Below are 14,409 nucleotides of genomic sequence, written 5' to 3'. Positions count from 1 at the left end.
TGTCGCTCTGAATTCAGATGCCCTAGGTATCTTTTCGTCGACGAATACCCTGTGTTCGTTGATGAAGTTTGTGCTAAACTTGTCGACGAAGCCCTGTGTTCGTCGACGAGATCCTTCTTCTTAAATTTTTGTCCTTTTAAGTTTCTAAGAATGTTCTTGTCCGTTTGGGGGTTTCTTTATACACTTTTAAAAGACTTTACTAGTGTGTGTGTGTGATATGCCCCTTTCTTGCTCTTAGTATTGAGTTTCACTCTATGTACAAGATATTTACAAGATGATATCTCTCTTATTTTACACACTCATTTTTCAGATGACTTTGTACATTTGTTGTATTGTTCATGAATGCTTTTAGAGACTTGTGCTTCTGGTCATGACATGAGTTGCTTTGACTGTTTGTTGGTTCAGATGCCATTCTGTATACCTGAAACATATCTTAGAGAAACGTTAGTGACCTTAAGAGCAGCTAATGGGTTGATAACATCAAAACATAGTGGGAATGAAAGACCTTTAACTATTTGGTCTAAAAATTTACATGTCCTAAACGGTCATAATTTGCCCAAGTTTTATATATAAGGCCTCATTTGTATGGATTAGCAAGAAATTAAAAAAATCATTAGTGCAAAATCCTCCCAAACTCAAAATCTTATTTTGCCTATTATACTTCCAAATACTCTCATACTTTATCCCTTTGATCAATCTTAGCTTTTTGAGAGTTCTTATTTGTGTTATTGCTTAGTATAGATTACTTAATACTCTCATTACTCTTGTTTGATCGATTGATTTATTTTGGGAAGTTAAGCAAAGTTTATCTCACAAATTTAAGTTTAATAAATCTTGTGTTGGAATAAATTCAGTAGCTTAAAGATCTTTGCATTGTCATTGCAAGATTCCTATAGCTATATTTTTGGTGTGCAAATATTTTTTACAAGCTATATTATCTTTTAAACAACTCTTGAGCCTATTTCATTGAAGAAAATATTTTTTGAGTTGTTTTGAATATTGTTGCAGCATCTTTGAAACCCTGATTTATTATTGAGATTTGAATATCTTGTTTCAAAGAAATAGTTTGTTTATACACTTTTGAGCATACTTGTGATTATATCTTGTTGAGTGTTGCTTGCACAAAAATAACATCACAGAGCTTATATTACCTATACTGTTGATGTGTGGTTAATTGATTACATTTGGTACATATCTGCTTGATTGAGAAGCATAATCACTATACCCTATTTGTATTGTGAAAATACTATTGTATTCCAGGCGTGGCTTAAGGGGGTGGTAATCCAGTTCGGTAAGGATTGTATGTAACGACCTCAAAATTCTTATCATATATATATATATATAGGGGTGCTCGCACTGCAGCAAGGCAGAAGAAGAGCATAGAAAAATACTACAGAAATTGAGAGAGGAGAAAGACAGAGAAGGACAGAGCACCATAGAAAAGCTCTACCAGGATTGATAGCAGAGCGCTAGGGGAGGGGAGAAGGCAAAGGTGCAGACAGACTAACCAAGAGGCACCACTTGGTACTCCCTTGATTAGAACCTAAAGGAGGAGTTTAGGAATTCACACCCAAAAGCTCACCACACCTTCAATTGCTAGACCAACCAGACACACAGATAAGTTTGGTAGAAGAGGAGAAGAAGACCGAAGGAGTGCAAGATTGTAGGTAATTTCCCCTTCCTACTTCCATCCTTAATTGTCAAAGTGTATTAGGCTTTGTGCAGGTCCCCCCATCTTAATTTCAGGTTCAAGACTGAATCTAAACAAAACCTCTCAGAACCTGAACCCGGATCCAATTCCTTGTGAACCAGACTCTCAGACCTGACCCACTGGACCTGAACCTCAATCTGTGCATTAACCCAAACCATGTTTGAACCGAATTCCTATTTTAAAAAAGCACCCCAGCCCAAACTCATTTTAAAGCCCAGACCCATTCTGAAAACTCACCTTGGCCCGTATCTCATTTGAAAAACTCCACAACCCAATTTTCAAACCCAGCCCACTTGTTTTTTTTTAAAAAAAAACTAACTAAGCCCATCTTTTTAAAACAGACCCAGCTCACTTTGCTTTAAAATTTAACGCAGAAGCCCAATGAGATTTTAAAACCCCCTAGGCCTTGTTTTGATTTTAAAACCGAAGCCCATTCCAATTTTTTTAAAACCAGTCCATTTTAATTTTTAAAACCAGCCCACGAAAACCTCTTAACTCAAGCCCACAAAATGTTTAAATCAGGCCCAATTTGTTTAAATGCCCCAGCCTATGACCCTTTTTTAAATAACTTAAGTTTACAATTTTTAAAATTTATCCAAGTCCATTTAACCCAGGCCCATTAAAACACCCCCACTCAAGCCCAAAACCCACATGTGACCCAAGCATGTGACAAAGCCCAAGTGGCTCACTCGGGACAACCCGAGTCAACACAAACTCCTAGTTGACTCAGATGAGTCAATCCTAACCCTAACTCACTGAGTTGAAGACGAGTTGATTCATCTTCAACCTATCACCTGATCAAGCCCTAGCCCTAACCCCAAAAGCTGCAACTAGATCCTAACCCTAGACACACACAGACACAAACATGTGCATGGATCTTTGTTTTCGAGCCAAACAAAGCTGAACACGGGATCTAATATCCAGAGCCACTACACTACCATTCACAATAACACATCACTCATCATTTTCGGAATAACAAAAACAAGACCACAAAAAGAAAAAAACCGAGGAGGTATACTTAACTTTCAATATATTCGAATTAGGGTAAGCCTTCACCAAGCCTCGATCCGAGCATCTCCCTTCAAGTTATTACTAAATGCTCTACTGTTCACTTCTAGAATGATGAACAACCTTGGAATGACAACTTGATGGCTTAATAGCACAGATCGAGAAAGGGATGGAGAGAGAGTAAGGCGAGTGGCAGGAAGAAACTTTAAGTTTCTTATTTGGATAGAAAGAAGATAGTGTGAATGAGGGAGACAGAATAGGGAAGCACATAAGGTTTTAGGGTTCATCCGTAAGGACGAACAGAAAGAAGAAGGAAAGGGGGAGAGGTGTAGAGGAGAAGGTCTCGGAAACCCTAGGGTTTCTGAGCCTGGTTCGGAGAGAAGAGAGGGAGGGACGAGAGAGTAGAGAGAGAGCTTTGATTGGCAAAAATGAGAAAAATCAAAAAATTTAGTTTAAGTATCTTTGGCTCCGGAGCCATCGGATCACAACACATGGCATGATCCTTGCCGCACACATAGCGTTCTGTATTTTCTTGGTAACCGTCCGATGTGTGCTTTCTTGGACGGTGAGGATCTTTCCACGTTGCCGATCCTTGTACACTTACCCCCTCACTGCACGATCTGTTTTGTATAGGACGATTAAGATGGAGGTCGTGTCAGCAATCCGGGTGCGCTTATCTTTAACCGTTGGATCTTTTGCGGTGCATCGACGATCGCGATCACCCCGTTTCAGGTGCCACCTCGAGCTCCGCCCATCCACACGCCAGGTGACACGTGGGTCTCCTATTCCCTACGCACGCAAAGGGATGCATGTCTCCTTTCAGCCCTCAGATCTTCACCTTCGATGGACACTTAGGATCACGCCACCACACTGATCCTCATCCGCACCTACTCATCCACCTGAAGACGAACATGTGGTGCAATGGCCCTGACCCAACCTTAAATTGGTTCTCTCCTAGACTGGTCAAAGGTTGACCGGTCTCCCCCTTTGAATCGGTTTCAATCGATTCTTCCCATTTTGTTTATTTTTGTCTTTTTTAATAATCCTAAAAATCCACAAGGGCTAATAAAAATTTAGAAAAATCACCAAAAAATTAGGAAAAATTCTAAAAATTGTTTTCAAAGCTAGTTTTTACCCCTTAGAATAATTCTTTTGTTAAAAATTCAAAAAATTGTTTTCAAAGCTTTAAATTGTATGATTGCTTCTTAATAACATGTTGCATTCATACATGCATCCAATACTTTATCAAGGTTTCGGGAAATATCCCATTCTTTCATGGATGACACAATGGTTTACCGAGAGACTGAACTCGTAGTTCGACTACATTACGAAATTCAGCAGAAGCAGTGGGATGATAGCCTGAGCACAAAATTAGTGGTGAAGCTGCTATCCAGAGTCAGCATTTACACCTAATCCAACCCTCTAGATGAATTAAAAGCCATCTAGAAGGGATGGACGCATCAACGCCATTTGAAGTTTTCACAATTATATGGTCATATCGGTTTCTTGCTGCATGTGTCAGTGAATTTTCAGATGATCAAAGCATTGGTGGAATTCTGGAACCCCCTATATGTGTGTTTTACCATGGACGGGGTAGACTTGACTCCAACAATTGAAGAATACACTTCACTATTGCGTTTAATGAAGTAACGATCACCCTACCAGACATATGTGCCTGATCCTAGAACTTCTCTAGCGAGAGAATTGTACAATGTCATCGGGGTCAAGATCCAAAGACTATGAGGGACGATGAGAATATCACTTAGGAATACTTTAAGGCATTAATAGAAAAAGAAGAAAACAATGAGGAGGCTCAGTTGCATTTGTTCACCCTCGAAATATGCGACATGGTCATATTTTCGAAAGAATTGGGAACTATTGATTGAGACACTGTTTCTTTTGTAACACAAGTAAAGAATGGAGCTGACCTGGTGCTTGGAATTTTGGCAGAAACATTCCAATCCCTCAACCATTGTAGAATCAAAGGCCAGGAATGTTTGAAGTGTTGTGTGCCACTGCTCTATGCCTGGTTTGCTAGTCATTAGTCAAGTAGCCAAGGAGGATACCATGACATCTTCTCAACACTTCGAATCCCTCTTGCCGAATTTGAAAAAGCCCAACAGGATGAAAAATGTAGCAAGGCTGGCTGGAATGCGAGACTGCACAATCTAGTCGACTCGAGTTTAGTCTAGCTGGTGTCGTGGATGAATTGTTCTAAGATGGTGTATCGATGTGGAAACCTCTCGTGGGTCCTATTACTAGGCCCATGGGGAGGGATAGCATATGCGCCCTTAATGGTTAGAAGGTAGTTGGGAGCATCTTAGTTCATACCTATGACTCACGGGTTGGCAGATTTAGACTTTGCGTATGAAACAAAAGGTGCCCAAAGTCAATCTAGAAAGTTCTTGGTAGCTTGGAAGCATGTGCATCAAGTAGGTCCAAGAGACGGAGCCATCGCGATTCAAGGAAATTACGAAGCTTGGTGGGTCGATTGGGTAAACCCTCAACTCAGAAGGGTTTCAGGGGTTCTTGTCGTTCATGCCGAATCATTAAGAGAAGATCTGTGTTTGAAATTATAAGAAGATCTACGCCCAGCAAAGGAAGGAGCCAAGGAAGTCGAAATGGAGGACCAGTGGACTAAGGAAGAGTTAGTCACCTTCTACCGTAAGGAAATCAAGCAGCTGAAAACTTGCTATGTGCAATCAGAAGAGGAGGTAGTGGCTTTAAGGAAAGAAGGACGGGCACTTTGAGCAAAGTTTAACCAAAAATCTTGAATGTTGGAAGCTTCCAGGGTAGAAATTAAAGAAAAAACCCTCTATATCAACCATATCATAGAATCCGTATACATGTCTACCACATCATACAATTACCATACATTCAATTCATATTCATGCACGCACACCCATAACTGAAATGCACATCTCTACATCACACCTTTACTTTCTGGCCTCCTCACTGTGTATTGAGCATCCCTCCCTATCGTTCTTAGTACATGACCCACACAAGGACTTTTACTGTGCACTTCTCAGTACGTGGCCCACACAGGGACTTTTATTGCGTACTTCTCAGTATGTGACCCACATAGGGACTTTCATATCACACAACTGCACACTGAGCATCTCTCCCCATCTTTCTCAGCACGTATTTCACAACCGATGTCCACGGTTACACTTTCACAATGTCCTATTTATAGTAATTCAGTAAAACGAACTCCTTAAGCTTGTCAATGTTTTACCCCCATTTATATAAATGACAATATAACGAACTCCTCAAGCTTGCCAACGTTATATTGTGATTTATATCCAGGGCAATATAACGAACTCCTCAAGCCTACCAACGTTATATTGTGAAATACCCAAATAACAAGACAAAGCAAATCACCCAAAGATATCAATTTATTTACCATAGTAATCACAACCAGTTTATTATGAAGAATTAATCTCATCCCACACTATTTGAATGTCATATCATACCCTAATAATTTGACAAGAGAAATTATATCACATGATACTCAGTTTCAATCTATTGGATTTTGAAAATACAACTAGCACAACGTTTCTAAAATCATAAATTCTAGTTTAATCAGTTCAAATTTAATAAAAAGCTGACACAATTTATTCCCCTTATCTGTTTTCCAAAAAACGACCCGAAACGAATGGGAAAGAAAAACCCTAGCTTTTCGAAACTCGCTGAGGAACAGGAACCTTTACATCGAGAGGAGGGAGAGATGATCAAAGAGCACGTGATAGTGATCCGGGAGGCTTAGGAGAGAGAGACACGAAGGAGAAAGCCAAAAATCCGAAACCCTAGCTTTTTAGAGAGAGAGGAAATCTAATTTTCTAAAAAAAAATAAGCTCACCTCTATTTATAGAATTGTTGTCCCGCATGAAACCATTGACGATTTTGCTTGTGCCAAACCCAAATCCCCTGTGTACCGCTTTCGGTAGTTTGGACCTGTTGGAAAACCGTTGACAGTTTTTCTGAGTCCCACCAAACCGTCGACAGTTTGGTCCTAACCAAACCCTTTTCCTTTATTTTTCTTTTTTTTCCTTTCCTTTATATATTTTCCTTTTCTTTTATTTATTTATTTATTTATTTATTTTTGGTTCGGGTCTTTGCACATTAGATCACAACACATGGCATGATCCTTGCCCCACACGCAGCGTTCTGTGCTTTCTAAGTAACCATCCGATGTGCACTTTCTTGGACAGTAAGGATCTTTCCACGTTGGTGATCCCTGTATGCTTATCCCACGGTTGCATGATCTATTTTGCATGGGATGTTTCAGATGGAGGTCGTGTCAGCAATCCGGGTGCGCTTAACTTTAACTGTTGGATCTCTGTAGCGCATCGATGGTTGTGATCACCCTGTGCTAGGCGCCTCCTCGAGCTCCACCCCTCCACACGCTAGGTGACACGTGGATCTCCTATTCCCTACGCACGCAAAGGGATGCATGTCTCCTTTCAGTCATAAGATCTTCACCTTTGATGGACACTCAGGATCATACCACCACACTGATCCTCACCCACACCTGCTCATCCACCCGAAGACGGACACGTGGTGTAATGGTCCTCACTTGGCCTTAAAATTGGTTCTCTCCCAAACTTGTCAAAGGTTGACCGATCTCCCCCTTTGAACCAGTTTCAACTGGTTCTTCCCATTTTGTTTATTTTTGATTGTTTTAATAATCCCAAAAATCCACAAGGGCTAATAAAAATTTAGAAAAATCACCAAAAAATGAGGGAAAATTCTAAAAAAAATTTCGAAGATAGTTTTCATTGTTTTTACCCCTTAGAATAATTCTAATGTTAAAAATCCAAAAAATACAAAAAAAATCACTAAAATATATTTTAAAGTTAGAAAAATATTTTTACACTTAGAAAATTACAAAAAAATCAGAAAACTCAAGAGAAAAATAAAAAAATGTTTTTGGAACTTGATTTTCATTATTTTGCTTTAATTATCTTTTTTTTTTTCAAAGTTTGGGAAAAATTTAAAAATTTAGAGAAATAGAGAAAAATCAAGAAAAATATTTTGAGACTTAAAAAACATTTTTGGCACTCTTTTATATCTCAAATAAATTTTCAAAACTCCCTGAATATTATTTTTCACACTTAAGAAAATTCTATAAAAATTTCAAAATGTCGGAAGTTTATTTTGTACCATATTTTCTCGATTTTCCTTCCCAATGATTTTAAAGGGAGACATGAGCTCTTCTGAGTATGATATGCCCTGATTCCGAGGAAATACTTATATAGTACTTATTTTGTATAATTTTTGAAAGGGAGTAATTTCAAAGGCTTATTACATTTGATTTGTGCAATAATTATTAATTAATTATGTGCTGTTCATAAGAACGGGCGCGTAGGGGGTGCTAATATCTTCCTCTCGCGTAATCAAACTCTCAAGTCTGACTCTGGTAGCGCAAACCGATTCTACCCTTAATTGGGTAGTAATCAAATGTTTTAATCATACTAAAAGGTTAGTGACGATTCCATTATATCAAATGTTTTAATTACACTAAAAGGTTAGTGACGACTCCATTACACTATATTTTTCATGAAAATATTTTCAAAACCACCTTTACCGACCTCACCTAGTTCACGTTCGGAAATGTCGCAATAATTGAAAAATAAGAAAAATAAAAAGTAAATTTTTTTTATCGAGCTGATGATAACATAGCCGCTCGTAGGTTCTAATCTGATTTGCCTTGACAAATTAAAATAAGTATACAATTTGAATTGAGAAGTCCCGAACCTAGTGTAGTCGGTGAAAGAAATCGAAAGTAAAAAAGAAAGGTGGTTATAGTATAATAATGGATTAACAGATAGTGTTGGATTAATTAATACGAACTTTTGAAGAATGTCAAACTTTGAATTGATTAATTAATCAATTACTTTATTAATTAGAAACCCTTCAAAAGAATAACATATAATATTGTCCCATGCATGCATGCATGCAGACTTTTCCTTTTAGAATATATATACAAATGACCTGACCCAAATCAAGTACTCCCATCTACGTTGGTTTTATATAATAATCATCTGTCTTCTCTGTTGAAACTATATATATCTATATATATATATATATATATATATATATATATTTAGTCTTATCCATCAAAAGATTTTTTTTTCTTATTTAAAATTATTTTCTAAGCAATACCAAGAGGAATGTTGGGAAAGCCATGCGTGAACAATATGGGGTTAACAAATTAAATTAGGAATATAAGCTGCAGGACCAATGAGGGCAGCAGGTTGGACTAATTGGACCTACTAAAATATGAGAAATTATATAGTGGACCTCTCCTTCCACATGTCGGTGTAGGGATGAACATAATTCGGGTTTAACCGAACTAATCGACCGAGTTTGGTCAATTCGGTTCAGTGACAGATTTGAATAATTTTGGGTATTCAGTTTTTGGTTTGGGTATGAGAAATTTTAATTCAGTTAACTGAATTACCCTAATTACTAATTAATTAAAAATTAAATATAATTAGTAATATTAATATATTATATGTTAAATCTTAAATGTTTAAATTTTTTTTCTTTTTAAAGGCCAGCCGCTAGGGTTCTGTTCTGAAAAAAGGGTAAACATTAATTTTATAATTAATTTTAAAATTTGCAATCATGTTTTACTTTTATAATTAATTTAAAATTATTTCGGTAAAATTCGGTTAACCGAATTACCTGAAAAGTTGGTTCGGTTACAACACCTAATTCGGTCGGTTCGGTTAGAGATTATTGTTAACCGAAAATTTCAGTTATTTCAGTTAATTAACCGAATTTGGTCAAACCGACAGTTTGCACACCCCTAGCTCTGCGTGCTTATTTCCTTAATATTAGATATATGATAAATTGGTCCTACATTATTAATATCAAAAAGGGACTCATTTTCAATAAGTGTATAATTAAAGAGATAGACAAATGGACACGTGGAGGGGAAGGTCCCCTGTGTAATTTCTCAACCTAAAATATACAAATAATTAATAATGTTCATGTTCAATTTCTTTGGAAGCGAGTGCAAATCTAGTTTATAATCAGCATTTCACCTGTTTGAAAAAATAAAATATTTTTGTGTTCAAAGTTTTAAAGCTAGATATTGCTATTTTTTGCTCTACCTTTAAAAAGTGTTTTTTATGCATAGAATGGTGTAGACTTAATTTTAATTACATGTCCTTATGAGTAATTTCACACTCAAGTGTGGTTCTCTTTAAAATTTTTTGAATTGGGGACACTATAGTGGTTGAGAGTTGTCAATTAATTATTTTCATAGGCTGCGCACTATAATGGTGTTGAATTTTCTTTATTATTTTTATGCTGAGGCAAAATTTTTTGCATAGCATATATAAATATTTAAAAAATTAAAAAATTTTAAGTTCACCCTACGTGCACTAGTTGTTTTTTTTTTTTTTCTAATTCTTATAATTTGCGAAGGAGAGAATCATTGCTTCGATGATTGCATGATGTTGTGAAACAACGCCCTAATTAAGATTATGCATGCACACATACAATAGATACAAAAATTAGAAAAAATCGAAAGAGAGAAGAATAAATGTATGTGGTTCGATAATGTATCTACGTCTTCGAAATCTCTGTGCAGTTTTCACTATCAAACGAAACACTGTCTTAGGGTTTCAACCATTAGCCACAATGTGTATATATATAGCCCCCTATGAAAATCCTAAAATATTCTTATATGATATACAGTTGCATTGCACCTTGACTCATATGTACTGTACCTTATTATTACCTTCAAGCAAATACCCTCTCAATATAAGCCACAACTCAACATTTGATTACTATGAAAATTAAAAAATAAAAATAAAAGACCATGGCCGCCTCCACAAGTTTAGCCAAAAAAAAAAAAAAACATAAATTTTTTCGAGATTTAAAAAGTTTCCATGAAACTCCTATATTTTTACAGAAAGATGAGATTCTTTTTTTAAAGTTTTGAAAATTTTACAAACCTCCTTTGAGATTTTACAAACAAACGAGTATCTCTCTTGTCTTGTCCACGTGAAAATGAAATTGATAGGGTCAAAAACTAGGAACTTATGTGAAGGAATCCATTTTTCTTTTAATGTTTGGTTATCAAAGAAAATAAGATAAAAAATAAAAATAATCAAATTACAGTATAAAAATTATTTTTCACATCATTAATGTTCGAGTTTTTAAAAATTTAATTATATTAAATAAAATATTACTTTTTTTTTTTTTATTATGTTGGGCACCATCAACGGACACTCCCTTTCGGGGCACACAACTTGACTGGATCAGCTAGAAAGACTAATCTCACGCCTACACGCATGATGCCGTCCACACGTGCAGAAGTTATGCCGTCCACACGTGCAGAAGTGAATCGCAGATGTACCCTTAGAATGGCAGGTTCAAATTCTTATCCTCTCCGTCAAGCGGTGAGCGAGAATCCGTCCGTACTTTTAGTATTACATGAGATGGAGAGAAAATATGCTTGGGGGTTGAGGGAGGGTAATATCGTCAATGGCGCATGTTAGATATTTTCATTGATGGAGTGGGGTGTTGAAAAGATGGGGATCGCAAACAGTGCGCAAGTGGAGACCGGCCTCCGTCAGTGTCCACATGATCCCAATAGTTGCCTTCTCTGGATAACTGGGCCTCCCCACCTGCTTTCAGAAATGACGTCGCTTTGACACCCTCCATCACAGGTCACATCTTTTTACCCCATAAGTATTAAAAAGGGGACTTGCTTGTATTTTCATAGAGATTACATAAATAAGTCCTATTTTATATATATTCAGCAATAATAAATAAATAAATTATTAATATATGTTTTACATCTAAAAAATAGATTGTGAAATGGAAAGGGACATGTCTTTTGTATAATTTATTTTTCTTAAAAAATAATTTATTATTTTTTTTTTTCTTAAGAGTGAGCCAATTTCCCTTCTTGCCCCCAAACAAAGCGCTCCCTCTAAGATTTGGACATGGACCGTATACGCATCATTCGGTGCTGGGTGACCCAACAGCCACCCCCTCTGCAAGTGGATCCCTAATTCGGGCTTCCGATTCGCTTTAGGTCGATTCAAGTGTTAAAACTTAGAAAAGAGAAAGTGTTAGTCTTTCGAGACACGTTTCAATAAGACACTAATGAGCTGGCATTAATTTCTCGATTACGCGTGAGGCTCACATTAAAAGAAAAGTATTAACCTTTTCGGGAGATATTCTGAGAGGCGTTTCAGTCAGTCACGGGGTTGGTGTGAGTTCTACGATACAGGCTGTCAGTGGGGCTCACATTGGAAGTAGAGTCCACACCCTGACACTCGGTCCTATACCTTGTCAGAGCGCCTCGTGAAATACCACTTCTAGGAAAAAAAATTAAAATTAACAATATTACTTTTAGTATAGTTTAAAATTGAAATCATGCTTAACAAAGTGCATATATCAAATCAAACCACATTACACTGATTTCACTTTTAGATAGAGGCATGACTTAGCATCCTAGTACGCATTTGTAAATTTAATTTGGAATTTAAATTGTAAGTATTTTAATGGTATATTTTATGTATATAATTCATATGTTCGGCCTATTTGTAATTTCTAAACATAAACATTTTATTTTTGTGCAATTTTAGGTTTTAGGTTTATGTGTTAGAATTAGAAAATGCAACCTTAAACAATGCTAATATGAGTGAAAACCCTCATATATGTGAGGATCCTCACTATAAAAAACCCTAAAACTAAGACTTTGCAAAGAGAATAATTGTTATTGTAGCTTAAAAGTTTTTTTTTTTTTTTTAAATGTTAAAAGTTAAATCATTTTTTTGATTTAATTTTTGCACTATTATAAAATCTTTTGACTACCTCTTTAAATACTTTATAATAAAAAAAGAATCATGCTAGATACTTTCGGTATAGAAAATTACGAAACAGATACATGCATCTTAAATATTTTTATTATAAAACTTTAAAGTCCTCGATGAATTTTCATATTTTAGTACACTTAAAAAGATAATATTACGGAACGAGAAGGGGTCAATTTTATTAGTTTAACATAAAATAAAATTAATACCCTATTTAATATTGTCATCATTACTAAGTCTACTTTCCCCTCTTAAAAATTTCAAATAAAATTAGGACATTTAGGGGAAAAGGAATTCTACTTCCTCAATGACAAACAATCATTCGCAAAGCATCTCCTATTTAATTAAGTAGTTAATTTTTATTAACCTTCATAGTAGAAGTGACATTTTCTATAAGTAAGAATATAAATGCACGATATTTAATTTTAATTATTATATTTGACCACCACAAAAATCAATTTGAGCTGGGATAAGTATGAACACTCATATAACCATCTATATATACATATATAACAAGAAAAGAATTTTCGTTTGCAATTGTCCTCGTTAGAAGGCACCCACCATAGTCTCTATTTTCGAAACCTCTCAACTTAAATTCTTAGTGCCTTATCTCTATCTGTTATGTAAGTGATCTAAGCATACGCTGTTCTATAATGAACGCTTCATCTAAAGTATGTGACTCCTCTTACCTTTCGCTCTTACGGATCTATTTTTTCTTTTCATGTATCTGAATTTTGAATTCTAGACTTCTTTTATGATGAAGAATTTTGAATCTTAGCTAGTGGGTGATAGTTATTAGATTACATATTGTATGATAATGATTATGTCAATTTTTAATGGAGGATTGCAGGTGTTATATTCTTTACTAGTTGTTTCTTATAAATTTTTTAAGGATTCGTCCTTGTTTTATTAGCTTAATTTTTAATATTGAAAAATTTAAGACTCGCTTAACTATGAAAATATTTTATAATTTTATTTTCATATTTTAAAATAATGATAAAAGTGTCACATTATTTTTTTAGTTTTTCAAGATTTATTGTGTTGCTTTTTTAGACAATGAGTATTCTTTTGTTTTACTTAATGCTTTTGTGGGGAGGGGGGGGCGGGGGTTTAGATTTCAAATGATTTTTTTTTTTGCAACATAGATTTTGCATACTGAATTTTGATTTTGGTGAATTCGGATAAAATTCAAACAATATCATAATATATTTTGTCTAAATTCATACGAATCAAAATTCAAGAACCTCTCGCAAACATAGAATTCATCTTTATCATCTGAATTCTACAGATGCTTTTGATTTTATGATTTCTTTCACTTGAGTAATTTTAAACCCTTAAAAAGTTTTAAAACATCTTAAATGAGTTTACATATTTTAAATCTTTTCAAGTTTAATACTCTCGGTTTAAAATTATTGATATTTCTATTTTAAATATTTTTTCAACTATATATATATATATATGTATGTTTTCTTATGTATCGATATTAGGAATGACAATAATTAAATATTTGTTAAAGTTCAAAGATTAATAATAAAACATCGGACATTTAAATGCAAAAAAGTAATTAATATTGTATAAGCAAAACATTGTCTGTAAAGCACTTGTGTAATGATATTTCGATTCAAATACATATGCGATGTGACGAGCGTACATACACTTAAAGATTTGAAAAAAGTAATTCCTCTGTCTTAAATTTGGAATCCATCGATTACAAGATGTTCGTTCATGTGCAAATATTGATCACTATATTTTTATTTGATAGATAAGAATAAAATGGAATCGGACATAATTGTTCTCAAATTTATCACTTGATTTCTTTATTTTCTTTATTCAAAATTTTATTTCATT

The sequence above is a fragment of the Malania oleifera genome, chromosome 10 (assembly GCF_029873635.1).
Source record: "Malania oleifera isolate guangnan ecotype guangnan chromosome 10, ASM2987363v1, whole genome shotgun sequence".
NCBI classification, from domain to species: Eukaryota; Viridiplantae; Streptophyta; class Magnoliopsida; order Santalales; family Ximeniaceae; genus Malania; species Malania oleifera.
Note: the sequence above shows the minus strand (reverse complement) of the source record.